Here is a 4,666-nt window from a genome sequence, read left to right on the forward strand (position 1 = left end):
GTTTCAGAAAGTTCTTTGGATATGAGTGTTGGTAAACGTACTCTTGTTGTCGTTAGTGTTGAACTTCCCTACTCAAGATAGGTCCATATATGGTGTGGAGTGGACTCTCTCAATGCTACTTATTGGTCTACACCTTAGATCACCTTCGAAAGCATTATGTGTGTCTCTGCTTGTGTGTAAGTATGTATATAGTACACACCAGCACTTTCCCTAATGAAGTCAAGATTTTAGAGCACTGCAGGGCTTGGAAATATCTGCTAATCACAAATGGTATGCACCATTAAATCACAAATACCGAGAGTGTGGACTGTAGACAATCAAAAATATCAAAACATTACATAAAAAATGTAATGAATAAAAGGCCAGCTGCTTGGCCCTGGTTGAGGATGCAGGTTCCTCTTCCTCAGGGTCTACACACTACAGCCAGTTACAATCAGTCATGGGAACAACTCCAGACTATTTGTTTGTCTGTCTGCTTTCCTGCCTTTCAGTCAGTCGATTAGCCCTTGTTGTCTCTGCAGGTATTCTCTCTCCAGAGGTACTGTGTCATCTCCAGAAGAGGGAGCTAAGTCACAGATGGGGTTCAGCATCACCTAACAAGCTGTATGTTACTAACACCACTATATGACACAGGGTAAACAATTTGCACATAATATGTAACACATGATGTCTCAGGCTTGGCAGGTAAAGATGGTGAACCATAGTGAGGTTCAGTGTAATTATGAGTGGTGTAAGTACCAGAGGTCAGGGTTCAAATGCTTTGGCAAAGACAGCTGGATGGGTAATTACAGACCCCCTGTGTTGTCAAGTCTCAACTCGTTCCCTAACTTAGCCTGTGATGAGAGTCCACATGGATGAGTTAAAAGTATGTTCTGTTCAGCCTGGGAAAATCCCCTGCTCATCATGTTTGTTCTGTGGTGAAGAACACCAACTCCTTTTTGGTCTCTTTGATTCAGACACGTTGTACACTTGTCAGCTCTCTGGTGGTGATAGAACAGGTGGAAGGCTGTGTGTGTGCATGGTGGAAAGGTGTGTGTGTGCGCGTGAAGATGCGCGTGTGCGTGACAAGCCTCCAAGCCTCTCATCTACCAGCTCCGCCCCCTGCCGTGCAGCCACGGCTCACAGTAAAGACGTCGCTCGGCAACAAAGATCAGGAAAAACAACATGAAACAATTTAAGAACTATGTCAGAGAGAAAAGAGAGAGGGAGTGAGAGATTATCTAATTTCCTTCACTGCTTGTCATGCAATTGTAACGTATTTCCCCCTTTTGGCCTGTAGATGACAGCAGTGAGGAGTTCAACTGAGTTTATAATGGGTCAACAAAGTGCACTTCAGATGTGCAGTGCATACCGTACTAACCCTTATCTACCGCTGCCATATACAGGAGATGCTTAATGAACATTATGTCTAGGCTTTAGAAGTTCTCTCTACTGTGCACAAAGTCATTATACTGACGGGAAAGGAAAGATGTACCGCAATCTGTACTTACCTCTCTCTCTCCGTAGGTCTGCAGTATTCTAACTATACAATGATCTTTTCCTTCCTATACATTTCATCTACCACTCATATGTCAATGACTTTTAGAGAAATTGTATATTCCAAGTATTCAGAATGATAACATTTCTATTTATTATATGTTGAAGGTTTTATTTCAAAGCGGCACCTCCACCATTGTTGCACTACTGGGCCAGGTTGTTGCCACCCTAACTCAGCTATACACTGGCAGCTGCAGTTGAGCACCAAGATGTAACAGATAAAGCTGTTCCAGAAATGCTCTCCAGGTAGCCTCAGATAGGAGAGCTATTCTCTCCCTGACACGCCATGCCCATCCAGACACACGTCTTGTGTGTGTGTGTGTGTGTGTGTGTGTGCGCACGTGTGACCAAAGTCACGTAATGCATGCCTAGGCAGAGGGCTTCTGACATCAGGCCAGGCAGTTAGGTCACTGATGCAGGTTTGGACATACCCAGATAGATAGAGGTCTATGAAAGTGTTCTATTTAATTATATTCCCACAGTGGCCTTGTAGTCAGGAATAGACACGGCATCTGGCATTCCAACAGCATAGCTAACATCCTCTCTGTTCATTCTTCAAAAGAGAAACTCAAATATGCCGGTGATCTTGTTGTCATCTGTCATTTCTGCATTGACATCATCCAAGGGACTTTTATATCTTGGCAGGTGGAGCTGGCTACCTGAAAGGTCTGGATTTCTGACATTGTTTGATGTGCTCCACGGGTAAAGTAACTGTATTCAGCCAGGGAGAAGAGCTAACTGAATGCATGCCAGCTGCTTTTATGTCAGCAGGTTGTCAGTGGACATAACACTAAGCAGCCCAGTTCAACTCAACACAGAGTCCAGAGTTTCCCTGTTCAGTTCATGCCGCCATAGTAAACATAAATCCGGAACACTCAAATTAGCATGATAAGTTACATTTTGTATGGTTCATGTAAAACCGAAAGGAGGTAAAAACAAAAGGAGGGTGGTTGGTCAGGGTGGATGGGTAGGCTTATTACGTGAACATCTAGGAACCTAAAGGTTGCGTCTTCGAATCTCATCACTGACAATTTTAGCATTTTAGCAACTTTAACTACTTATTACTTTTTAGCTACTTTTCAACTACTTAGCACGTTAGCTAACCCTTCCCCTAACCCTAACAATTTTAGCTAACCCTTCCCCTAACCTTAACCCTAAACCTTAACCCCTAGCCTAGCCTAGCTAACATTAGCCAGCTAGCTGACATTAACATTAGCCACCTAGCTAACATTAGCCACAACAACGTAATTCATAACATATCCTACAAATGGATGATGGACATTCACAAATGAATACATACCATGCAAAATGTAACATATCATACTAAATGGAGTGTCTCGGATTTACGTACAGAATAATATTAAATGCTCTGAGACCAGGTTGGTTCATGTGGTCAGTACAAAACCCTGGCCCTGAGTATTGTGTTGTTGCCAATGTGAATGAAAGCCGTAGCGACAGAGAGCAAATATAACTACCGGCCATCTTTCATCTGTCCACAGATCTACCCCTTGCTAATGAGTGGTTAGAGATGAGGACGAGAAATGTCCAAAGTCAAAGGCTGTTATAATGATCTTAGTCTTGGTCTGTCTGCCCTGTGTATCAACACTTCCCCTGTGTGTCTCAGCTAGGTAGGGGAGAGAGATGCTCTGAGATGATACTAAACACTAAACCTGCTCTTCCTCTATGTGTTTACATAACCAGCCCCAACCTGTGTGTTAGAGGTAAAGAGGAAGAAGAGAGCTCCTCAGCTCGGCTCAGCCACTGAGGTGCTGCATAACTCTGTCAATATTTAGGTGTTTCCAGGGCTGCACAGCCATTGGAGGCATTACAGATGTTTGGATCTTAATTTGAGCTAGTTTGCTACAGCAGGACATGTGAATTATTATGTGGATTATAATTAATGTAAATGTTTTTAGAGGTTGGTACATTTTTCGTAGAAATTACAAACTTCAGATGCCTTTTTGAACCTCTAATTCACTACAAGTTTTATATTTCCTACATTACTTGAAAGTTCTCCTGCAACAAGGTGATCAAATTAAGATCCTACATCTGTAAGTAAATCACAGGTGTCCATAACTGCTTGGGTATGCAGCTGCGTGCAGCAAATGAGAGAAAGAGTACACACAGGCACACACAGACAGACGTGCTCTCTCTCACGCACACACAGTACACACAAGAGTTCCCGCACGAAACATAGGCATGCCACTGAACACCTGACAGGTGCAGGCGTGGTCTGCAGCGAGACACGCTATCTTGACACGCTAACTCATTCTTAAATCTGAGATACATGCCTCTGGCTGAAAACAGCACAGCTCGCTCTCTGAAGCTGAATCCCTCCTCCTCCTCTTGCCACACCCCTTCCAATAGTACTACTGTCACTCTATTGAAGGGACTGTAAGCCTGAGACCTACCTGTACAGGTTTAGTGAATGAGTGGGTCTGTTATACCTGTACACACTACATGTAAGTCTGTGTCACCTTGGTCATCTGTCATCATTCGCTGTCTGTGAATGGCTACACAACAGTTGACTTGACAATGACACAGGAAGTAAAATTTAAAGTTTGAATAAGGACAATGTTTCATGATAATTAGGTTGTGTTGGATGGAGACAGATGTTGAAGTTGGTTAATGAAGCCTTTTTATAACACAGTAGGCTACTTATTACTTCATTAAATAAACTGCTGTATGACCCCAAACTGAGGACATTGTGGGCCTGTGTCTATACCCATGCAGCAGGCCTTACAAATTGACAGCAGAGGTAATCAGAATTCATCAGAAATAATTATTATAGGGATAAGAATAATTATTATAGGGTGACAAAAACATGATTGTAGGCCTATATGCATTATATACAATGTATGCTAAATTATGCATTTGCAATCCAATCTTTAATTCTGCACGCCAGTTACTCTTGTCAAAAGCACAATAACAGCAACAGAATATATCTAATCTGTCAAGGGTGTAGGCTATGTGAAAAAGGGATCAGGGCCAAGAACCTTTGAATATTTTCTCAGGAAGGTTGCGCTTTATTGCCATCGTTATGTTAGGTCGGATAGAAAAATCAGAGAGGGCGGATAAATGTTAAGGCGTTGTGTAAACTCCCCTAGCCCCGGGCCCTTCTTCTCTACAC

Source organism: Oncorhynchus mykiss, chromosome 26, assembly GCF_057628025.1.
Source record: "Oncorhynchus mykiss isolate SJ-2025 chromosome 26, ASM5762802v1, whole genome shotgun sequence".
Classification (NCBI taxonomy): Eukaryota; Metazoa; Chordata; class Actinopteri; order Salmoniformes; family Salmonidae; genus Oncorhynchus; species Oncorhynchus mykiss.